General features: G+C 44.4%; 1 protein-coding gene across 4 annotated transcripts in view; it reads right to left on the reverse strand.

Moving 5' to 3' along the window:
* Positions 1 to 26,438, reverse strand: part of MAGI1 (membrane associated guanylate kinase, WW and PDZ domain containing 1) — a 321,908-nt gene that overhangs the window by 258,895 nt on the left and 36,575 nt on the right. The window lies entirely within an intron of this gene.

Genomic DNA, 26,438 nt, shown 5'->3' on the forward strand with positions numbered 1-26,438 from the left:
GAAGAACATAGCTGAAAGAGCTCTGGGAGGTCACCGCTTTTAATAGGGGCTTCTAGATTCTTTGGATGAGTTGGCAAGTCTGCCCTTATCTCCTATCCCCAAGACTGGACCCCACCCCATTGACTGAAAAAATGGGCTCTCAATGGATTGCAAGAGACTTTCAGTGGAACAGCAGAGGGTATGTATGACCACTGCTTCAATCAAATGGGGCACCACAACTCTGTTCTCATGGGACCGTCAACATTTAGACTCAAACCCTTCCAATAAATAGCCAAGTATTGTTTCGGAGACAAGTGTCTTTGTCAGAGGATGTTCCTTCTGGTTACCAGAGTGGGGTTAACCCTCTATGCCATCCTGGTGGTCCAATAGGGTACATGACACACGTCTACATTAACCTATGTACAGTCAAATGGTTACAGACGAATACCAGCGAAGGATATTCTGCAAGATGTAAGAGATAGTAACATGTCAATCGTGACCTAAGAATAACTAATCCGTCAAAAGCAGATTGTTGACTGTTTCCAAGTAGAAACATGAACCATTTAGTGCTCGGAACATAATAAAAGTTAAAAAGATCATAAAAACAGCCATAGTTATTGTTACTGATTATATAGCCAATGTTATTAAATAGGGGAGTGTCACTTAAAGTCACATCTCTGTGTACAAAGTGCAAGCTTACCTATACAGATTCCTGGACGGACAAGTCATAACACTGGTTCTATTCCATCTAGATCTTCCGGGTCCCGAATAGGTAGACAACACCTGCCATCGATCAGCTAAATGGACCAGTTGGGGTCTCGATGCCCTAACCCTGGATACCAAGTATGTCCAGTATGTCAGGAGTCTGTTCAGCACTGGAGGAGAACGTGCCCGTCCTTACATCTCATTCATCCTGCAGATCTCAAGCTCACAGCGAGTAAATAGATAGAACCACAAAAGAAGTTTGATGGAAAATCCCAGAGAGAGAGAGAGAGGTTATAAAAGCTGAAATGATGTGAAAACGCTCAATAATCGTGTCTGGAGAGAAGCAAGACCCAGCGTGACTCCATAGTCAACCAATATGATGACCGAAAAGAACGCTGACAAACTCCGACATGAAAGGACAGGTTAAGGATTAAGTCAATAAAACAGAGAAAACCTCAAATGTTCAGACTATGGGATTAGGAAGATAAAGGGAAATCTAGATTAAAGGGGAGGATAAGGGGTCTATATGAGTGGTTCTCAACCTGTGGTACAGGTACCCAACGGGATACAACCCAAGGCTAAGAACCACTGGTCCAGGACAGATATCCGCATATGGCCGCAGGTGCCCCCCTACTTTACAAACATAATAAGCGCTTCCATTGGTACTCATGCATTTATAATTCACCACTCTGGTCCAGACACCGAGTGCGGGGGGGGGGGGGGGGTCACACTCGGCTCCGGAACAGAAGGTGCACTGTTGGGGCCATTATATATTACTTGGGAATACTATGGGTTCCATGAGGATTCATGTGGGGGCCATTATGTTACAAGTGGGAGTATTGCGGAGGCCATTTTAATTCATGTGGGAGTACTGTGGGGGCCATTAGGTTTCATGTGGGAGTATTGTATGGGCCATTATAATTCACATGAGGGTACTATGGGGGTTATTAAGTTGCACATGGGGGGCATTATGTTACAAGTGGGAGTACTCTGGAGGCCATTTTAATTCATGTGGGAGTATTGTATGGGCCATTATAATTCACATGGGGGTACTATGGGGGCCATTAATGTGGGGGGCATTATGTTACAAGTGGGAGTACTCTGGAGGCCATTTTAATTCATGTGGGAGAACTGTGGGGGCCATTAGGTTTCATGTGGGAGTACTATAAAGGTTGTTAGGTTTCATGTGGGAGTACTGTGTGGGCCATTATAATTCACATGGGGATACTATCGGTGCCATTATGTTACAAATGGGAGTACTGTGGAGGCCATTATGGTTCACTTGTGGGCTATTACATAAGTGTTATAAGACGACAGACACAAAGATGGCACCTATATCACACCTGTAGTTCCAAGCCCTGGAGATCGGAGGTGATGTGTTCTGGAGAAACAGGGTAAGCTAAGTATTAGTTGTTCTTTTTTGTTAAAGGGCATAAAGAGACATTATACTGTGTGGAGAGCATTATACTGTGTGGGGAGGAGCATTATACTGTGTGGGGAGCATTATACTGTGTGGGGAGCAATATACTGTGTGGGGAGCAATATACTGTGTGGGGAGCATTATACTGCGTGGGGAGCATTATACTGCGTGGGGAGCATTATACTGCGTGGGGAGCATTATACTGCGTGGGGAGCATTATACTGTGTGGAGAGCATTATACTGTGTGGAGAGCATTATACTGTGTGGGGAGCATTATACTGTGTGGAGAGCATTATACTGTGTGGGGAGCATTATACTGTGTGGAGAGCATTATACTGTGTGGAGAGCATTATACTGTGTGGGGAGCATTATACTTTGTGTGGGGGTATTACTTTATATAAAGGCCACCAAACAGTGGGAGAAATAAGGAGGCATCATATTGTGTGGAGGCACTATGGGGTAATTGTTCTGTGTAAGGTGGGCATAGTACTATGTGGGAACCATTAAAGGAGGCTTCATCACTGTATGTTATACAGAGGAGGGAACCTTTACTATTTGGGGTGCAAAGAGACTTAGTGGGACTGGGAAGGGTTAGAAACACATACGTAAATTTACTTTATTTTTTATTTATTTTTTTTAAGGGATTGTAGGTAATAACAAAATTTGATATAAAACTAGGGGCCAGATGGTGGCTCAGTGGTTAGCACTGCAGCCTTGCAGTGCTGGAGTCCTGGTGTTCAAATCCCGCCAAGGGCAAAAAACCATCTGCAAGGAGTTTGTATGTTCTCCCCGTGTTTGCATAGATTTCCATCCCATATTCCAAAAAAAGACATACTGATAGGGAAAAAATGTACATTGTGAGCTCTATGTGGGGCTTACAATCTACATTAAAAAAAAAAAAAAAAAAAAAAAAAAATTTGATATAAAACTATTCTGAGAAACAGCTCCACTTTTACAAACAGGACATGCCTGGTATTACAGCTCAACCTCAAGTGGCTGATACTGCCAGATAGCGATATGAACAAGGGTGGTGCTGTTTCAGTCCCCCTTGTAATGTCATTAGTCCCTCAAACAAATCTGACAGGTTTAATGGCTTTTATCTTTTTGGAAACTTTACACTGCCCTTTTGTAATTTCATTTGATTGGCGGAATGTAGTAGATATCATTTTCCAAAGGGTCGGCCTTTCTAATTTCTGCCGCTTCTATTCCCTGCCCCCAGCGAGGCTCCCGGGAAAATACGTTTCTATGTATGAAATTCAACCCCGTGCACTTAGAACAACAAGCACATGCCAAACACAAAAATCAAATCCAATTCAATTATTCCTGCCAGTTCATCCCGCAGCAGCGCAAGAACCGACGGCGGAAATTTCCCACCACTGACCTAAAACATCGCCCCGGATGAACTGGCATTTTTCATACTCTTTCTGATTTGATTTTTCTCCCTCAGCCTTTAGATGGAATTGATCCTGTAATTTTACATCCGCCGCAAAAAGCAAATTTCAGATTTTTTTTTTCCAGTAGATATTAAACTTGGGAGTTTGAGATAAAAGGAGCTGACATTTCGGTAAACATAGAAAATTTCATCAGCTTAAAAAAAAAAAAATTAAAAATTGTGCAGGACACAAAGTCGCCAATCTAGAGAAGAATCTGCATCAGCAGGTTGTTTATAGACCATGTGATTAAAAAACTAAATAAGTAAAAATATTCACCCTATTACTTAATGAGGACCCTTCACCCCTACCAGCAATTCATAGGCACCCCGCTGCTGATTCCAGCACAGTTGGAATTTTTTCTCTAGCCCCCACCATTCTTGAATAATCAATGCAGCTACTTTGGAACCTGTATACTGTTTAGGCTCTGCACAGTTAGATGGGTGGAGTCAGGCAGAAAAGGGGGTGTATAATTCAGAGCACCGCCCTCCTGACAGTACAGAGCCTAAACAGCATATCAGGGGCCAAAACTGACTGCACTTATTATTCAGGAATGGTGGGGGCTAGAGAAAAAATTCCAACTGTGGCAGAATAAGAATACCTATTAAATGCTACAAAGACATGGACTTGGCAAAGATGGTGGAAGGTCCTCTTTAAAGCATAATGGCCAATTCCCCAAATAAGTCCCCATTTACTGGATTCTTTAAAGCTCCAACATGACACCAATGAAGATTTCCCAGAAATGCCCATTTGGGGGCAGACTCAGGGGTGTAACTACCGGGGTAGCAGCACTATGGGGCATAATACCGTGTGTAGGGGTCACTATGGGGCATAATAGAGAGCGCAGGATGCGGGGGGGGTGTGGGGGCGTTCGGTCGGGTGGGCCCATGTCAAAAGTTCACCACGGGCCCCGCCGTTCCTAGTTACACCACTGTGTACAGGGTTAACTATGATCTTAGCTGTGTGTGTGTGTGTGTGTGTGTGTGGTCAGCCCTAGGATTGTCACACTAGTCATGAACTGGTTAAAATACGGCTCATTCATTTTGGAAGACTCCCCCTATCTACCGTATATCATAACAGGAGACAAGGGCAGATTGCAGGCTGCGACTCCCGATATCTGAAGATCTCTTCAATAAAATATAGAGAGCACCTATCAGCATCAATATACATGTAAATGGGAGGAGGAGGAGGGGGGGCTGCTTATTTACTAAATAACCTTGGCGAAGGGCGCCCATGATTAGCCGTGTATTAGTAGAAACATACAAATAAAGCTGTGATCGTGAAAACAAAGCGGGTGGCGTACAGTATATACTACAGGACGGCACGTGTGTGATGCCAAAACAATGAGTAATCGGCCAGGCTGTGGCATTACAGAAGCGTGGCGTTCTCCTGCCATAAAATTACAGCCTGAAAAACAAGAAAATGATCCTCACGCCCTGGAATGATGGAGTCACAGACAGAGAGAGGGGAAATCTGCGGCCAAAACATTATCCTCGCACTGGCCGTAAGGGGTTACAAACCAGTGTAGCTCAGCCCTAGACCAATGGTCTCCAAACACCCACCATGCCCAGGAGACATTGTCTTGTTGCTTTAAGGGGTAATCGGGACTAGGATATGGTTTATTGCAACCTCTTCACTACTTACTAAGCATAGCGCCATATATTGTATTGTGGTAGTGGTTGGTATTGCAGCTCAGCCCCGTTTATTTGAATGGGACTGAGCTGCAACATGGCTATGTGACCAACAGACACAAATGTCACTGGCCTGAGTAGAGGAAATGGAGCTCAAATTGGATAACCCCTTTATGGCCTATGTCCAATATTGAATTCCATTTTCACCTATAACTGTTGAAGGTTCTGTGTGCACTCATTTGGTAATGTCGCTCCATGTTGCATAGAGATTTGCCTTCAAGATGCAGAGCTCCAAACCCTTTCCAAAAACATAGATTTACAAAATAATATTAGTGACTGATGTCAGCCGCCACTAGAGGGAGCATTCTGTATACTGTAAGTGTATAGTACGCTCCAGGCTGCCACTAGATGGAGTATACTGTAAGTGTACAGTAAGCTCCAAGCCACCACTAGAGGGAGTATTCTGTATACTGTAAGTGTATAGTACGCTCCAGGCTGCCACTAGATGGAGTATACTGTAAGTGTATAGTAAGCTCCAGGCCGCCAATAGAGGGAGTATTCTGTATACTGTAAGTGTATAGTACGCTCCAGGCTGCCACTAGATGGAGTATACTGTAAGTGTATACTAAGCTCCAAGCCGCCACTAGAGGGAGTATTCTGTATACTGTAAGTGTATAGTAAGCTCCAGGCTGCCACTAGATGGAGTATACTGTAAGTGTATAGTAAGCTCCAGACCACCACTAGAGGGAGTATTCTGTATACTGGAAGTGTATAGTAAGCTCCAGGCTGCCACTAGAGGGAGTATTCTGTATACTGTAAGTATACAGTAAGCTCCGGACCGCCACTAGAGTATTCTGTATACTGTAAGTATACAGTAAGCTCCAGGACGCCACTAGAGGGAGTATTCTGTATACTGTAAGTGTATAGTAAGCTCCAGGCTGCCACTAGAGGGAGTATTCTGTATACTGTAAGTGTATAGTAAGCTCCAAGCTGCCACTAGAGGGAGTATTCTGTATACTGTAAGTATACAGTAAGCTCCGGGCCGCCACTAGAGGGAGTATTCTGTATACTGTAAGTATACAGTAAGCTCCAGGGCTCCCTCTAGTGGTGGCTGAAAAAGGATGTATTCAACTAAACAGGAGAATTGGAAAAGTGTATAAAAAAACAAACCTTTTTAAAAAACATATTAAAGGCTATTCCCTTGCATGCATGAGCCACTCCATTTAAAGGGAGTGTCACTGAAACCCAGCATACCAACCCAACCCCACGAATATATAGGTTAGGGTCACCCGAGTTTTCCCCTTGTGACTCGCTGCCTGTATTGCTGACATACAGCAGTTGTTGTCAATATGCAAATGAGCTCTTTGGAGCAACGAGGGTGTGGCCTCTTACCCCTCTGGAGACAACGTGTGTCACGATGTTTTACACTTAACCTAAGATTGATCCTGAAGATCCCACTATCATTTCTAACAAATACCCAACACAATCCATTACGCCTTAAAGGTTACATCTACAAGCTTCCAGCAATCCAAGTAAACAGCGATTTATAGAGCTGGGAACACATTACGGCCACTACAATGACATACAGCGGAGAACGGCGGCTATTGGTTTTTCTCTTTTTAAGTGTCTCATGTTCCAGGAAATAAAAATGTCATCCACTCACACGACAAGACTTCTCTGCTTCCCTTAAGACATGATCAGTAGCGTTCACGGTCAAACATCAATCAGCTAATTACCTTCTATAGAGAAACCCAAGGTAGGTCGGCGCCACTTAGCGAGATTATCAAAGTGTCTCGTGAGGGATCTGCTAAACCGACAACTGGAGGTTATCACATCACAGAAGGATAAAAATGTAAAAAGGAATCAGAAAAGGTCATCGAGGGAACAATTTACAGATATTTTCTTACAAAAAAAAGTCACTTAAAGGGGTACTCCACTAATAAAAGTTACCACCTAAGCACTTGGGGGAGGACAGTAGGGCCCCATGTACATGGCCAGACAGGTTTTCTGTATATTATCCACAATTACGGATCCATTATTGCAGATAGTATATGGACTTTTTCATTTCTATGGCCCCATACACACATTAGTAGATTTTAGAGATCAGTAACTAGGCTGTAGAAACCATCCCCAAAATATAGAACAGGTCCGATTCCTGTCTGTAGTTGCATCAGAGACTCTCAAGTGTATGGGATCATAGAAGTGTATGGGATCATAGAAGTGTATGGGATCATAGAAATGTATGGGATAATAGAAGCGTACGGGATAATAGAAGCGTACGGGATAATAGAAACGTATGGGATCATAGAGGTGTAGGGGATAATAGAAGTGTATAGGATCATAGAAGCGTATGGGATCATAGGGGTGTACGGGATAATAGAAGTGTACGGGATAATAGAAGTGTACGGGATAATAGAAGTGTATGGGATCATAGAAGCGTATGGGATCATAGAGGTGTAGGGGATAATAGAAGTGTATGGGATCATAGAAGCGTATGGGATCATAGAAGCGTATGAGATCATAGAAGCATATGGAATCATAGAAGCGTATGGGATAATAGAAGTGTATGGAGAAAGGGATTATGCAAGTGTATGGGATCATCCATAATTGCAGATGACATACAGAAGCATTTTTTTTTTTTGCAAAATACTATCCACTGAAAAATTTGACGTGCACATATAGTCTTAGAGAGGTGGGGGCCCAAAATGTTCAGACACCACTGATCACAAGAGTCAGCTCTTCAGCCGCCCATAGCGATGAAGCGAGAGACAGCACACATGTGACACCAACGTTCCAAAGAAGCAGGAGGACTTAGTACCCCTTTTCTCATAAATGGTGGGAACACATTAGTCGGACCCCATCCCTATCCATGTAGCAGTACTCATCCAGTAGAAAGGAGATGACCTTTTATTACTAGAATGTCCCTTTAAAAAAATATCACCTTGGTTGCTACCGCAGTCAGCTGGCTTGTCAACAAACAAAAGCATAAAGAGGCTCTGTCAAATGGTTTTGAAGCCCAATGACATCCATCATCTGATCGGCGCCATCACCCTGAGCATTTGAGTGTTTTGTTTATCCAAATCTGTTTAGCTATTCCAAAGATATAAGTCCTGTTAGTGTTATACAAATCGGGGTCTACTAGACAAGCGGGCGGTAATGCTGCATGACATACATCATACGTCTCTGAGATACCACAGCGTTACCACCCACTTAGCTCAATTTGTATCAACAATAGCAGGGCTTATATCTCTGGAATAGCTGAACAGATTTGAATAAATAAAATACCAAAACTCTCATAGTGACAGCACCGATCAGATGAGGGAGGTCATTGGGCTTTTCAGACCTACTGACAGATCTTCTTTAACTGAAATGAAACTTTCTGTACACACAGAACAAGCAACTTATATAGTGAGTTCAGCTCTGAAGCCTATAGAATTGTAAATGCAGCTCTCTAGACTAAGTTTTTGAAAAAACCTACCATACCTAAAAATATCCCAACATCTAATGTATTACTCTGGTCATCTACATAGCTGCAAGTGGTAGAACAGCTCACTCCGTGTCAATTGTCACGTTAACATCGACTACAACCAAGGCACTGTTCTAACAATAATTTACCTGACTGTTCACACATGGCTGCATCGGGTTTACAAAATTACAAGGGCAGGATATCACCCAGAGTCCCTTCTGTCGAATAAAAACTTACATGGGCACCTGTAATATTTTATATCGTCTATGGGGGCGCTGTAGGGGAACCGAACACTGGTTACATCATAGATTATAGCTGAACGCAGATGGGATTTTTTTTTTTTTTGGTTCTTTTTCTGATTATTTTTTTCTATTTTTTCTTTATATCAAAATTGGATTATATATAAAAATATTACAAAATATATAATATATAATATATAATATTATAATATAAAAATATAATTAAAATATATATATATATATATATATATATATATATATATATATAGCTATGAAAACTTATGTATGACCACTCTCTATATACCAGGATGAACACGTAGCCGTTTTTCACTTGATCACTCTACAGATACCTGCGCAGTGATGCGCGACTCGACTACCAACGAATGGCTACACGACAGAAGAATACCTCATTGTATGGACTTGGCACCAGAGAATGACAGAGCGGACTGTCAAGGTCCATTGCTTCCTCCCCAGGCCTCCGCTGTGTTTACGTCTTGTGTTTAGTTCTTGTCAGTACGAGTTTCCTGTATTCAAGGTGCTCAAGTAACTTATGTCCTGTTTTCTACTCCATGAATTCTGAACAATGTTCCTCCTCGCTTCTAACTTCGCTAGAGAGAAAATAAATTATACATTTCTGTCCCAAGGCAAAAAAAACCCAAACGAAATTCATCCCTAGAACAAGGATCCACCATGTACAAAACCAGCAATGAATTCTTAAAGAGCAGCAACGACATTCCTACAAAAATTTGATAAAATGACTACGACTACAGAATTGCAATTATTTAGAATATTAAGGGAACGATACCTTATGTTTGTCACACTAGCGGTTCACTAAAATAGCGGTGACACAGAGTGCGACAGACGCCATTGACCATAATGGGGTTTGTTGGGTGCCTTTCCTATTAAAGGGATTCTACCATTACAATAAAAAATTTTGTCATCTTCATCAGGAACGGCCTCGTCACGCGTCTTCTGCCAGCACTGGCGGTCAAACTTGTAGGCCTCGGGCATACCGACTGCGCATGCCCGCGGCCACAAGGAAAATGGCCGCTTACACAGTAAGAAAGCAGCCATTTTCTTGTGGCCGGCGGGCATGTGCAGTCTGCTCTGCCCGAGGCCTAGAAGTTTGACCACCACCGCCGGAAGAAGACGCAGGCGGAGCTGGAGAGTTCTCTCGCAGCATTGGGGACGCCCCTAGAGCTGTTTGAGCGCTGGGGCCCGTCCCCAAACTGGGATTTATACCGAACGGCGGCGTGGAGAAGACAACTAAAGGTAGGAGAAGAATAACCTATGTGTCAACAACAAAAAATTTGATTTCTAATAGTAGAATCCCTTTAAAACTGAAACCGGCAGAAAAGGAGGGGGGGGGTCGAATATCAATATATATTCCTGTGCAAAATAACAGTATCCTATATGTCTTAGGGAAAAGAGTATTCAAGACCACCAAGACAGGTTTGGTATGGAACTAGTTAATCCAGCGATGGACCTAATAAAGTTTTCACAATGTTGAAAAGAACATTGAAAAGCTAAAATGTAGATATTTAGAGAATTTTTTTTTTTTTATTTTTTTTTTTAATGTCTGATTATGAACATCCCAAAAACTGCTGTAATTATATTTACCCCTAAATGAAGACGACATTTACAAATGCTAAGGCCGTTCGCCATTCGTCTCTGACTAAACGGCTCACCACAATTTATGAGGATTGTTTCATGTGACTGTTCTCTTATAGCGTGGATGATGGATTATTCACTATTTATTACAAGACTGTTAAGTGGTTCCAATTGTGTTGTGGTGCAGTAACTTCTAAACAGGCTGCAGATGTTGTGTCGGTGCCGATGACAAGCACGAGCAAGTGAATATCTCTCCCAGTGGGCCCCTCAGCCACGGTGAGCCCACCAACCCATGTACTAGTGGTGCCCAACACAGTACACTCGCTGCACTGCCTACTGGTGGGTAGAATACATCTCTATGAGCCTGTATGTCCATATAACTATCTATTACATAGGTACAGCCGGGCCCTAGGGTGACATCTACGGGTAAGGGCAAGCTCCCTGGGCCCCACCTTCTCTATATCAGTTTGAGGGCCCTCATTACCAGGTATTTTGCAGCAGCCTGTGACCCGTTACCGTATCCCCGGGTCACAGAGCTAAGAGGGGCCTAGTGTAAGGCAAAAGCCAGCCATCAGACTAGAACCCATCCAAGGCAAATCCTAGGCAGCAGTTTAGAAAGGCTGTCCAAGACCCAAGCAAAATGGGAACTGAAGGGTTGAGTGATCGGGATCAGAAAAGATCGGAGATTGAGTAAATTTCACAATCATGATCGATTTTCCGATCCCGTTCTTTTCCGGCGGGATCGAGGCAGAGGTTATCTCAAGATTGGCTCAAGCAATATTCATGTATATATCATTAACAGGGTTGAGCAATCGGGAAAGATCATGAAATTTGCTCGATCGGGATCCGATCTTTCTCGATCCCGATCGAGCAAATTTCACGATCTGGATCGGCTGCAAAATGATTGGAAATCGGATTTTAAAATAGATCCTGAAATCTCAAGAACGGCTCAACTCTACCGAAGATCTATCCATCGGACAGGTCATCAGTATCAAACTGGTCATAGTCCGACCTCTGGACCCTAAACCGATCAGCTGCCGAAAGCCACGTACAAGGTATACAGACAAATACATCTCGGCTCCTGTTCAAGTGAATGTGAGTACAGCTGAAGTTCCTTGGCAGTGTAAGGAGCCAGAAGCGGTATACAGTGTATAGAGGCTCCGTGTCACTCCAATAGGGGCAGAGCTGCTTCCAGCCATATACCTTACATACAGCTTCTGGCAGTCGAAACAGCTGATCGGTGAGGGATCTGGGTGTTTCTTGGAGGAATTTTAATAACTTGCGTTGGTTAATATTTGCATGTCTTTGCACAGCGGGTCCAAAGAATAATTTTTATGCTGGGCCCTAGGAGCCCTAGTCCAGCACCACATATATGATTCTACAAATACAAGGGACAGAGATAGTTTTGCACCTTCACCATGATCGGTTGTTCTCGTTTTGTCCTTGCCCGTGACTTCTGCTCTCTTTAGTTATTCACATGCACAATATTCACGGCTTAGACCACAAGGGTGTAAATCAATGTGAAATGTGGCCCAGTACTCAGCATGATTTAATATATATTACCTTACCCCATAAATCTGTTTTATACCTTTCTAATTTATTAGTGACAAGACTCTCAATTACGCTCATGCCCAGTCTCATGTATCGTAGCCCTCTCAACCACTTTATATCATTTTATTTGCGAGAGCGGGATCAGCCCCCAAGCTCACTCACTTTAATACCCCGTCCGATTGAGGGGGTGATAAAGATAAACAGAGGGGTTGTAAAAGGGGGCTTTCATTTCATGAACTGCACCCCACCTGTCCACTGGTTGGCGGTATTGCTCAGTCCCATTCGCTTCGATGACAGGTGTGGCGTCATTTCTCTAAGCGACCCCAATAACCACCCCCCTACTTTACCTTTACCTCAATTTTTCCTATTAACGCAGATAGGGATTGTCCATGGTTAGAAAGTCATCTACTTATAACAAAAACACCACCACCCTGTCTATAGGTTATGTCTGATATTGCAGCTCAACCTTTTTAAAGTGAAAGGAGCTGAGCTGCAACACCATATACAACCTGTGAACAGGGGTGGCGCCGTTCTTAGAAAAAAAACAGCCATGTTTAGTATCACCCCTTTAAAGGGTTTAAGAAGAGGCACTAAGCTCTAGAAACCCATAAAGCACCAAGCCTTTACGTGTTGTAGAACAATCTATCGAAAAATGACAATAGGACTGAGCAGACTTCGGCATTAAGAGCCCATTCTGTTAGTTAGATTGTACAGCTCATTAAAGAACTCATTAACTTGCGCTCACAAAAGCTTGTCTATCTTCTCCAGCCTCTTGGTAATGAAAGGTTTGCCTTTCATTAAACATTTACAATGGCGGACCTCTTCATACGGCTCCGTAATTACTAGACTTCCAAGAAGGAACATGGTTCCGCCGTGTGATCAGGGAAAATCATTTTGTAACGCAGAACATGTACTTTGTCATTGTGCAACCGTCTGATGTTTTTGACAAAAAGGAAGCGTTTGTATGAATTATTGAGATACATTCGTTTACTTTTACGAGTCTTCGGAAAAATTAGAATGTGACCACACAGAATAGAAGACTTCTTAAAGAAACCATGAAGAGCATTTGAGCAACTATTTCCTGAAGATGATCTGGCCGGGAGAATTTTTTTGATGGTCTGATCTTCCATTGCGCGCATTCCAATGTTGTTGGGTTTTCCAGTTGGTCGCTCTACTACCTAGTCCCCGAAAAAAATGGCTGCTCAGCCAATAACTCACAACACAATGCCTGTGTGTCGACCAGGAAGAAACGAATAGGTGACCCAGGCCACATTGGAATGAGCATGGCAGGGAATCGGGAACAACCCATTGCTGTCTGGAGAATGATACCAATAACCCGCAGTTGACCTTACTGTGCCCCTCAAGGAATATCCACCCCTACGATACACCACATGGTGCCCAAGTTCGAAAATAAGACAGCAATGTTATTTGGGCATGGGAGTTCTAAATAACCCAGTCTAACCAATTAACTAGGGATTAGCTGTGTCTTGTATAGTCCAGGATTAGAAATAAATTTAATTTTTTCTATCTAGAAATAGTTTCTTGTCTATGAGCCGAGTCAGAATTCATTTAAAGGGATTTTCCAGAATAAATGAAAGCCTCCCTATGAACAGGGGTAGAGTAAAATTTAAAATAGAAATAACTCTCAGCTACCCCCATGTCTATTGCTCAGGTGGTATATTCACAGTTCCCACAGGTCCGTGAGGCCAAAAGTGAAGAGGACCAATCACTGGCCTCTGTGGTCACATGCTGAGCAATGGAGAGATATAGGCATTGACACCACTGGTACCCATTGATTGACAGCCGCAGCTACCCAACCCTCTGCACTTCAGGCCTCAGCAGTCCCAGGACCAGAGGTAATGGGGATGTGCCATCTTAACCAGGGACTGGAGGGTAGGCAAGTATAATTTGTTTTTTTATTTTATTTTACCCCACACCTTCCCTCATGAAGGTTATTGCCCTGCTCATCTGGTGTCCATTTTTGGCTGGAAACCAACTGAAGCAGCTTTGCTAAGGGGTGTACCTTAAAAACATACCTCCCAATTTTTGAAGAACTGAAAGAGGGACAAAATGTGCGGCACGCGTAGAGCGCAGCGGCAAATTTAGCCCCGCCCACTTTTGTGTTGACTCCGCCCACTCGTTAATTTTTCATGTGCCCGCACACAGTATAATCCTCCTACAGTCACCCGTAAATTATATGTCCCCCCTCTATCTCTCCCCCAGTTTCATATACACCCTTCATCTGCCCCCAGTTTCATGTCCCTCTTCCATCTCTGCCCCCAGATTCATGTCCCTCCATCTCTGCCCCCAGATTCATGTCCCTCCATCTCTGCCCCCAGATTCATGTCCTCTCCATCTCTGCCCCCAGATTCATGTCCCCCATCTCTGCCCCCAGATTCATGTCCCCCATCTCTGCCCCCAGATTCATGTCCCCACATCTCTGCCCCCAGTTTCATGTCCACTCCATCTCTGCCCCCAGATTCATGTCCCTCCATCTCTGCCCCCAGATTCATGTCCCCACATCTCTGCCCCCAGATTCATGTCCCCACATCTCTGCCCCCAGTTTCATGTCCACTCCATCTCTGCCCCCAGATTCATGTCCCTCCATCTCTGCCCCCAGATTCATGTCCCTCCATCTCTGCCCCCAGATTCATGTCCCCACATCTCTGCCCCCAGATTCCTGTCCCCCCATCTCTGCCCCCAGATTCATGTCCCCCATCTCTGCCCCCAGATTCATGTCCCCACATCTCTGCCCCCAGATTCATGTCCTCTCCATCTCTGCCCCCAGATTCATGTCCCCCATCTCTGCCCCCAGTTTCATGTCCCCCATCTCTGCCCCCAGTTTCATGTCCACTCCATCTCTGCCCCCAGTTTCATGTCCACTCCATCTCTGCCCCCAGATTCATGTCCCCCATCTCTGCCCCCAGATTCATGTCCCCACATCTCTGCCCCCAGATTCATGTCCTCTCCATCTCTGCCCCCAGATTCATGTCCCCCATCTCTGCCCCCAGTTTCATGTCCACTCCATCTCTGCCCCCAGTTTCATGTCCACTCCATCTCTGCCCCCAGATTCATGTCCCCCATCTCTGCCCCCAGATTCATGTCCCCACATCTCTGCCCCCAGATTCATGTCCCTCCATCTCTGCCCCCAGATTCATGTCCTTCCATCTCTGCCCCCAGATTCATGTCCCTCCATCTCTGCCCCCAAATTCATGTCCTTCCATCTCTGCCCCCAGATTCATGTCCCCCATCTCTGCCCCCAGATTCATGTCCCCACATCTCTTCCCCCAAATTCATGTCCCCCATCTCTGCCCCCAGATTCATGTCCTCTCCATCTCTGCCCCCAGTGTCATGCCGTCCTCTCCTTCATCTGCCCTCAGATTCACGTTCCACCTCCACATTAAACTTACCTTCTCCTCCGCTCCCTCGCCGCTCTCTGCCCGCCTCTCTCACTGACACATGCGGCTGAAGCGAGGAGCTGACCTGTGTCAGCTCCTCGCTTCGCCGCCGGCTCCTGGCTTGTACATCGCGTCTACAAGCCAGGAGCCGGCGGCAGCAGCGAAGCGAGGAGCTGACACAGGTCAGCTCCTCGCTTCAGCCGCATGTGTCAGCGAGAGAGAGACGCAGCGGCGAAGCGAGCAGCTTCAGCCGCATGTGTCAGGGAGAGAAGCGGGCAGCGACGAAGCGAGGAGCTGATCTGTGTCAGCTTCTTGCTTCAGCCGCATGTGTGTTCAACTCAGATCTGCGTCCTCTGGACACAGATCTGAGTTGAAATCGGGACATACCTCCCTCCAACCGGGACCGCGGGACATGTCACCCAAATCGTAACTGTCCCGCGGAAATCGGGACGGTTGGGAGGTATGCTTAAAAATCCTTTTGTCTTACTGTGAGCAGGAAGTGGGGGGAGGCTCCTGCTGCAGCCAGTTCTCTTACAGCCAGACACAGAATATTTCTTTATAGATTTCTCACTTGTAAGTGTAACACGGGATAAAATAGTACAAAACAGAAGGGGGGGAATATAGAAGAAATGGCGATTATTTATTTTCCGTCTTTCTTTATCCATCTGATCGCCCGTAACTGACACTTCTCCAGCAACACAATAGCATTACACTCTATAAAGGTGACTATCCAGTACTAGTGACAATACCCACAACCCAATTGTCCCCTTGATGTTCCTCGTGGTGACATTTCTCATTGTTCTTCAGATTTATTTCTTGTTTGGAACATATGACTCACAACGGTTCCTGTTCTATTTTAAATACAAGTCAACTTTTTACGGAAGCCAATTTTTTCCTCCCGCAGGTCTCCCGCACGCTAAAAGCAGGAAGAGGAAGTGAGGTACACACCGAAAACAAGTGATTAAACTTATTCTGTGAAAAGCAGCGGCCTTGTTTATATTTCCCAGAAGATCTCAGCAGAGAAGACAATCATTCTCCTTCCAGTCCTTTCTAATCTCCTACTTTCCTTTAGAAAGAGTGTTAATATACCGAAAAAAAATCCATGTGGATTTGACGGCTTGGCGCAGATCTGGTGTATTAAAATGCAAAGGGTGAAATCTGCTACAAAAATTCTGCATCAAAATATGTATGGAACGCGTGCACTGTGTCTAGGGGCTGCGGTCTCTCCTGGTGGACACAGTTGATTTACATAATGAAACTTATAGGCCAGGCAAAGATCGCTGGGAAAAATGTATGCAAATCGGTTCTCATCCAAGAACGGGAAGCTGCTCCCTTAGTGCCACAAATTGGACAACTATCCTATAGGTCAAAGTCCGGGTCGTTAACAAGCTTAGCGATAATGGAGTGTCAAATTAAGGACACTGATCCCCTTTATACAATATAGGAGATAAGTGCTAAATCTATGGGGGTCCAACCATTGGCAACCACAGCCATCAGGAGAAAGGGGGATTGAAAGGCCCCCCATCTGCCTCCAATGCACCAGTGCACTTGCTTGACAAACAAGTGGGTGGAGCAACAATGGTGCAAGTGCACTGGCACTTTGTTCACTTTAGGGCCTCAATTTACGGTAATTGCTGGAGAACCAGGTGGTTGGACCCCCGGTGATGTGGCACAAGTGTCTTTAATTGGACAAACCCTTTAAGATCTACATCAAACCAGATTCTTCTCCAGTGGTCAATAACTTGTGGCTCTCCCGGTTTCGCAACTTACCTCTATCAAGGCGTGCTGGTATTTGTAATTGTTGAATTGTAATATCCAGAAGCCAACTATAAAAGGAAGTTAAAGGGATTTTACGGATAATGGTAGCCTATCCTTAGGATAGGTTGTGAATATGCGATCAGTGGAGTTCCAACACCGAGGACCCCGGGTTGAAGACGCCGGGGTGTTCCTGAATGGTGTGGCCTCTTCCCTGACATCACTTTCATCGTTAACATGGTACAGCAGAAACTTATGGGGATGCGTTGCAATACTAAGCACAGCCCCTACACAATAGATTTGATATTCAGTGGAGAGTCTTGGACCCCCACCAATCACATACGGATGACTTATCCTAAAGGATAGGTGATAAATATGTATAACCTTGAAAAACCCTTTAACTCTGTAGCTGGTTATACCAGTGGAATGATCAGGAAAAAAATGGTTGAATTCACTTGACGTTCTCGAACTGTGAGAATTGTCAAATATGTATATAATGTCCTCATGACAAATCTGTCCTCTCCTAAGGTGTGCCATTTATAATAATGAAGTCGTCTTGGCAGAGGGGCCTTTAAGCACCACAGGTCCCCAAGGCTCTTGTCAGTCAACGAACCCAAACCAATACCCTTTATCCTTGAGTGATGGCTCTAGAGTCTACCTAGCTAGAATCCATCTAGAATACATCCAGGAGACAACTAGAGCCGGAAAGGTGGATTTGGGGGACATCGATGGCAACCATAGTCAGTACAGATTTACATATAACAGACATCTTGGGTCACAGCATTGACTCCACAATAGGAATTTCTAGACTGAGTAGGCTGAAACAACAGTCAGAATCTCACACTGCCTGAAATAACTCAGTGTCAGGAATCCTAGAGCCAGGGGTTATGGGACTTCTCAAAACCGCCTTCGGTTTTCACATTCTTTGTGCATTGTACGGATGATACAGACACTTTGTTATATGATGAAACACAAACCTGTCAAACCTGTATCTTGTGGGTACAGGTGTATGCGGAAAACTAGAACACGTTGCCAGTTAAACTGCAGGTAAACAGGTTTTCCAACGTGTTCCCGACATCGTCACTTTTTTTACCGAATTCCTAAAGACAGGTGTATTACACTAGAATAATAGAGTTTTCTTTATAAAGCACTAACATATTCCGTAGCGCTTTACAAGTCATAATATTAGTCATCTCCAAAAGAATATTCTAGAAACTTTCATAACATACACCAGCCATCATGGTGGTAGTAGGGTTGAGTGATCGGGATCGGAAAAGATCGGATTCCGATCGGCGATCGAGTAAATTTCACGATTGCGATCGGAATTCTGATCCCGATCTTTTCCGGCGGGACCGAGGTCGGAGGTTATCTCAAGATCGGCTCAATCCTATTCATCTATATATCATTAATAGGGTTGAGTGATTGGGAAGGATCGGAACCCGATCGAGCAAATTTCACGATCGGCTGGAAAATGATTGAAAATCGGGTCAACCCTAGGTGGTAGTTGTCTAGATATATTCCTGTCCATGGGTCCAGAAGTAAAACCTCTAGGACAATTGAGATTTCCCCAAAATTCCATAACTTGCTGTCTAGAGATTACATGGGAGCTGAGCATGGCCACACTGTCAGTACACAGTGTACAGAGCCGTCTACATCTGGTCTTGTATACTGGGTATATCCTATGTACACAGTTGCTGATTTTGGAGTGTGTCGGGGGGATCTTGACCTCCAAAGATCTCGTACTCATGCCCTAACCTAAAGACAGGCCATGAAGATCAAGTCTTGAACAGCCCCAGGTTGCAAAAAATTTATTGAGTGTCGTGACATTTTTCAGAAATGTGCTCATACTGCCATTTTTGGCAACTACACAACAAAACAAATGTAGTATATGTGACTGATAGGACATGGACAGGAATAACAGGTACGACAACATAAAGGACACCATTATAGCACCCATGTCCGACGGTCATTCTCGTTTTTTACTTTGTTCTTTTTGTACATTTTCAAAAAAACTTTATTTACACAGCCCGAGAGGACACCTTTAACTTCTCATCTAGAGTTTATGTATTTAACAGGCCCTGCACAGTATTCCTTTGTAATCCTACGTATACATAGTATACAGAGCCAAGATGCTGTCAGTGACAGCCCCGGTATAATGATGCAGACATTCTGCAGCCCCGCACGTACAGGCCCCGCTGACTGAGAGCAGAGCGGCCTCAAAAGACAGACACATCCTTCCCTGTCATAGCCCTTAATATACTGCGGTTATTGTAATACTCCAAAATATGTAATAAATGTGTAAAGGAAAGGTAAATCCAAGAAGTATAGGTTAGTCGAGGCCAGGGGTGCAGACAGTGTACAGGTAGACTGGGCCCAATGCTTGGGGTGCTCAAAGGCCGCTCTGCCAAAATGACACCATTATTATAAATGGCACATCGTAGGAGAGGACAGCTTTGGCATGGGGACATTATATACACATTTGGCAATTCTCCCGAAACGTTCTGGATGCTCCCGCTATGAAGATCAACCCATTGGGGCCCAGGAGGTGTGGGAAAATCTGAGCCCAACAAAACGCTCCCGCATCTATCCAAGTCCTGGTCATATTATACATGATATGAGAACGTTATGTGATGGTCACAATGTAAAAAAGGGACGCAACCTGCAAAAGGAGTGTCTAAGTCACCGAAAAGGTGGTGTTTCATGTCAGGCCTATTCCAAAATGGGGCCAAATCCAAATTTCACAGTGCACTTTGCGCACTGGATCTTGCAGATGGCAACATGTAAAAGCGGGCAAGTGCAAGGTAATTCTATGTCTGGGACAAAAGTTGTCGATTTTGCTAATTTTGCACAATTACTTGTCTACAATTAGAAACCGAGCCGCTCTCCTCCAGAAACTGGGTTACATGTGTCATGGCTTATGTCTTATATTGTTCTGCTCCAATGAAGAGAATCAGGCTAAGCTGCACTACCACGCATAACCTATTGAACAGGTGTGGCACTGTTTCGGAAGAGAGCAGCCATGTTTTCAAAGCCCTGTAGTATCCCTTTAATCTGGGATATTATTTTTGCAGGCCATTGTATAGATTCTTGCAGACAATAGTACTGTGTGAAGTGGTGGACTAATGTCGTACCATGTTACTCGTGGTATAATTTCAAAAAGAACAAAAAGGTAGCAACGCCACAGACAGTATATAGAGTATACAGCGGGCAACCTAGCTCCTAGAATTACAGATCTCCATAACAGCAGCTTCCTCAGTTGTAAAACAAGGATTTTATATCATCACGGGAGAAAACATCTGAAGGCTTCGTAGGTATGCAAATATCTGCAGATTGCTTTAAGATTGCCGACTTCTCTTAGAAGAACTGGCCGCTGCCCAAGTAACACGCTGACGTATAAGACATTGCACAGGGATGGAAGGTGAGGGGTATACACATGAGAGATGAAAGCAAAAACCACAATGAATTCATTGACCGACTATGTAAGAGCAGGACCAGCAGCGCACTGACTCATCGGCTCGAAGGTAGGGGTAGCAAACAATAGAACGGAAACCCAAAAAGTTTGGAGTCAATTGCAAAGGTGAAGGTCGATTGTGTAACTGCGTCCTATAGAAATACATCTATTTAATGGGTAGAGTCCATGGACATACGGACTACACATGGATCATGCCATGTTTCCGTGTCACTTTGGTTTTCCATGGACCTAGATTATGTGCACGTCGCTTAATGCAATGTGGTTTAGTATGTCTGGAACTGTTTAGCAGTCAGGGCTCCTGCTGCAGCCAGTTGCCTTACAACCATAGACAGAAGTGATCTCAGGAAGCGTTGAAGGAGGGCAACATATATAAAGATGGAATGGAATCCAAAAGATTCTAGTATCTTGAATGTTGTCACATTGCAGTACCGGTACAGACCATGTACACAAGGTGGTGCTGTTTTCAGAACAGTCAGATCTACAGTCAGTTCACAGGACACAACTTTAGAAGTGTTAATACCGGAATGTAGCACAACCCCACATTAGGCCAAAAATGAAATGAGCGCGTTGTATCGTAATCCCTCACAGACCGCAGCCATGGATCACGACCAAACAACTTCTAATCAGGAATGTGTAATAGAGGCTGAAGTCGGCGCTGGAGTGTGTTTCATGAGAGGAGTCGTCTTTAATCTCTGTGGGATGGAGGATTTTAACGCCTCTTATCTTCTCAGCAGTTTCTGTTATTCCTCCAAGCATCGTATCCCAGCAACAGATGAGAAGCCATGATTAGATGCTGCATCGGTGCATGATGATGTCATCGCCAGGACTTCCCTAAGGACCTGCTGAATCCTCTGCTGACCTCTGCTCGGTGTGCAGCAATCTACAGGCTCACCTATAAGCTGAAGTGCACGCACGAGAGCGCCAAGCGTATTACGGCTGGGGTCACGAAGGGGCCTACTGGGACCTTGCATGGATCCTTCAATAAGGACAACTCAAGTAAGTTATCAAAGTTTTACAATCTGGTATACTGAAGATTTTTTCAATCACAACTTCATGTTCTGTTATTTTTCCACTCTTTTAGGGTTCCTGGATCCTTTATGGGGTCACATTTTCTGCTGTACGGGACCTCCATTAGCTAATATGTTCTCAACGATAATGCGATCGAGCATGCCGAAATTTCTTTCGTGAAGAATATCTCAAATACCTCTATGTAAAATCTTAAGTATAGAAGGAGCAGTAAAACTCCATGGACAACATGTAACGGGTCCATTTGACAGACACCATGAAGTCTAAGGCCGGGTTCACACAGGGGTTTTTGGTCTCCGCCTCAGGTTCCAGTCCAAAATACGGGTAGCTACGACTTGATGTTGGTGCATCCAGTCGTGCACTCCGCTCCGGATTAGGCCCAAATGAATGGGCCTAGTCAGGAAGAGGTAGTGTCTTCCGGCGGATTAGCAAGGTGACTCCACCTGAAGAATGAGCACGTCGCTTCTATTTTCCAGGAGCCGGAACAAACCGTTCCCAGAAAAAAGAACTGACCAGCTCCCATTGATTTCAATGAGAGCCGTTTTTTTGGTCAGGATTTTGAGGCGGATATAGCCTCAAAATCCTGACTGAAATACCCCGTGTGAACTCAGCCTAAAAGTCCCAGGTTCAAAGGGGTTGTCCAGGAAAAAAAATAAAAAATTCAAGCTCTAGTTCTGATATTGCAAGTGCCCCGGCTGGTCTCTACTACCTGTTTCAGCTCACCATAGCCAGTCACTGACTGCAGTGGTGACCCGCGACAGCCAGTGATTGGTTACAACAGTCACATGTCCTTGTGTTGATGAGTTATCACTACAGCATGTCACAGAGACCAGCAGGGGATCATGGAGTGTTGGTACGGGAGCAGCAGGGGATCAGCGAAAATGTTTGTACACCATCCTGAGCTTCTTTAGAAATAATTTTTCATCGCTGGACGACCCCTTTAAGTAGTGACTATAAGCGTGACTATATTTTTGTGTCTATTTACTAGCACAACCGAGCACAGGTCCAACATAACCAAATCTCTATAGACGCTGTCATCCTTTACACTTTCTGAAAGACATGCAACGTATATAAATAAGCTCATAACATGGAGTCAGCATCTATTTAAGGGTTAACAGAGACAATAGTGATGCTTAATTGATAGCTACAGAATGAAGAGTCCCAAGAGAAGGAATAACAGCTGTTTCCCGGTAATGGTTACTAAGATTCCACCAATGGCGGTGCAGGAAATTACAGCATCCTCGCTGAAAGTAGTAGCACAATGACAACTATAGATTGATTTATGGGGGCATCTACCAGGTCGTATCGACTGACCCATAATACTCCAAATCCATGTCGTTGTCTTAGATCTCGCTAACTTATTAAACGTCAATGTAGATGAAGATCTATACACATGCTAATGAGGGAGCCTGGGCTGATCGTAACACACAAGTTATGTGCTTTGACTAGTAAGGTGTGAGCTAAGGCCATAGAAGAACACTAAGTGGCCCTCTCTACCAGTGGCCCTCTACACCATTAGAAGAGGTTGTCCAACCCCTTCAAATTTTCTTAATCCCCCCAATCTTAACAATCCCTCTCAGTTCCTCATATCCCCAGATGGATTCCATATCCTTGGCCTCCAATGAAGCCATTTTGGCACAGGAGTGGTCACAGGCAGCGGATTGTGTACCACTGTGCCACCTGGTTTGGTTTTGGGCTACTTCTGAGGGTGTTATGTAAGTGGTCCCTTGGTTTTCACCCTTTAACCCCTATACAGGGATGAGGTCTTCACGGCAAGGAACCATAAGGTTTCTACCTCTACGAGTAGACATAGTATAAAGTGGGAGCCGACCCAAAGGCTAGAAAACTGCTGGTGTGGGGCACCAGAGGATCAGGCAAAAGTGCAGGAAAGGCCGGTTTGAAGGCCAGGGCAGTGGAGAAGGCGAGCCGCAGGAAGACAAAAGACATACATGGAAGAACATTGAATCAGGAATGGCATCAAAAGTGGAGTCCAAGAGACAAGTAAAAAGCAACAAAACTGAAGATCAATCACCAACAAACACGAAACGCTCACAGTAATTGGAAATCCAAAGAACTGTGTTGCTCGGGCAGATTTCAGAGGACCGAGCAAGTTTCTGTTTGGGGGGTCCACTTGGGAACCCTTCCTGAATGGAAACCTAATCCGCTTAAAAAAAGCGGTTATCTTCGGAAACCTGCGAACCTCATACACGATAATAAAGAAAAATAAATCCAACTCTTTGCAGCACTATACCTCCAATCAAATCTGTGATTGAGCCCTATACAAAAACGCCCATAAAATAACCTACAAAAACCGTGTTACAAAAAAAAAAAAATCCAAAAACAAACTTGAAAAACGTGTCAAAAAGAACTAGAAAATTGCTACACTGCCAAATCCTGATGTCTTCATTCACAAGCAGGCCGTGTTAGCACAGCATGTGGATGTACACGGAAAACTGACAAATATATTGATTTAGGAATGCGGCTTACATCAAGGTGTTTGTGCCTCATTGCATTCCTGGAAAGATCTTCCATGTAGAACGGCTAAATATAATGCTTTATGCAGCTGGAAGTGCATCGGAATAGCTCTGGATCCTTATCTTTCTGAGAAACTCAACACCTCATTACATTCTAATAATGGCAGCAACGGTGTAGAATAAGAATCAAGAGCCAAAGTAAGAGGCCAGCTCTGCAAATGGGCTTATCGGGAAAAGAAATCCCAAGATCCCTGCTCTGTATGGAAAGTAGGACGTATGTAGGAGGATTCTGGTATGTCTTCTATTTACTAGATACCTATATTACTGGGAATCCAACTGCTGTGGTCCAAACAGATCAAGAGAAGAGGGGTCCCGTTCCCCATTCGGCAGGTCGAACATGTGCATTGCCTCTCCATTCAACCATATGGTTACAAACAGTAAAGTCCAATGGTCAGTCATTGAGAAGACCTTCAAAAAATATCTAACTGGGGGGAATATTTGTCAGTGGGATCGGGGGGGGCATTGCTATAAGGGGTGCAAAAGTAACAATTGCTACTAGGCCCAGGAGCCTTAGAGGACCTGAAGGCCTCTCTATAACATAGGAAGACATCAGTATTATAGATAGCACATGGAAAGTGGGGACCCCATTACATATTTTGCATTGGGGCCCATGAGTTTTAAGTTGTGCCTCCGGTGGGATAAATCAGCATTCATTAATATTTGGTCCACACAAGGGTCCCAAATAATAATTAAAGATGAGCGAACACTAAAATGTCCGAGGTTCGAAATCCGATTTGAACAGCCGCACACTGTTCGAACAGATTTCGAACCCCATTATAGTCTATGGGGAGAAATGCTCGTTTCAGGGGTAGGCAAAATTCGATAAAATTATACTTACCAAGTCCACGAGTGATGGTCGGGCTGGATTCTCCTTGAAGTCTTCTCCCGGCGCAGTGTAGCCGCGTCTTCTTCCGGCTGGAATTCACTCTGCCTAGGCATCGGGGCCTAGGCTGAGCCGACTGCGCTTGCGCGGTCGGCTCTGCCCGGCCCGACGCCTGAGCAGAGCCAACTGTGCATGCGAGGGCATGCCCGCGCATGCGCAGTCGGCTCTGCCTACGCCGGATGCCTAGGCAGAGTGAATTCCAGCCGGAAGACGCCGTGGGGACGCTGCGCAGGGAGAAGACTTCTAAAGGTAAGAGAAGAACCAGCGTTGATTGGCAGATTGTATAGCATTCTGCCAATCAACGCTGGTTCTTCATCGAACCTTAAACTTCGAACAGCTAGTAGTGTTCGATCGAGTACGAGTATTTTGAATACCGTAGTATTCGATCGAACACCTACTCGATCGAACACTACTCGCTCATCTCTAATAATAATGCATTTAAAGGAGTTTTCCAGGTGTATAAGGAAGCTGCTAATGGCTGAAAAAACAAAGCAAAGTTTTCTATTCATTTCCACCAATTCCCCATCGTAACTGTCCTGATTGTGCTTATGTCCCGCTGCGTTCCCCTTTAATGGCTGGGGCCCTCTACAATGAACAGGCAGGTGTGATGGCACCGCTGATCCTTGCAGGCCCAGTGTCTCAGCCTTAGGTCTGCAATGTCCTATGTCCTACATGAGTGAATGAAGAGTAGTTTGCCAATATCTTTATCATACTGATGCCTTCTTCCTCCTTGCTCCAACATACTACATATGTTAGGACGTCGAAGAATGTTGAGATATCCTCATGCAGTGGATTGGGGAGTATAATATGGGCTGTTCCCTATTGGAATAATCTAAAAGGCAACAGCCGAACTAACAAAAAAAAAAATCCTGGGGCTACTGGGAAGGGAGATGTTCTATCGTATGGGGGGCGAATAGGAGTATAACCAAGTGAGGGGGCTCACAAGATGATTATACAGCGTAAGAGCCACAAAATTGGCTTTATAAAGTGTGGTGCCCCAAAGGGACTAGGTGGAGTCAAAGAAGAGCATGGGAGGGATTAGAGGCGTAACCTATATCTAAATTTACCAAAAATTTCTGCAATTTTTTTTCACTTTTTTTGAAATTGATGATCACCCCGCAGTTCTGTATAAGAAACAAATTCTAAATGATCCCAATTTCTAGATTATCGGGTGCCAGAATAAAGGAATTTCAATAGCTATCATTTCACTAACTGTAATTGCTTTGTCCATGTGTGCGGAGAAGGCAGATGGATTATGGCATCCTCATTACGGGCAGTGCTTTCTGGTTTCATTACGTACATCATTTGTACGAGAATTCTTTCATGAGGATTTTGACT

The sequence above is a fragment of the Leptodactylus fuscus genome, chromosome 9 (genome assembly GCF_031893055.1).
Source record: "Leptodactylus fuscus isolate aLepFus1 chromosome 9, aLepFus1.hap2, whole genome shotgun sequence".
In the NCBI taxonomy this organism is placed as follows: domain Eukaryota; kingdom Metazoa; phylum Chordata; class Amphibia; order Anura; family Leptodactylidae; genus Leptodactylus; species Leptodactylus fuscus.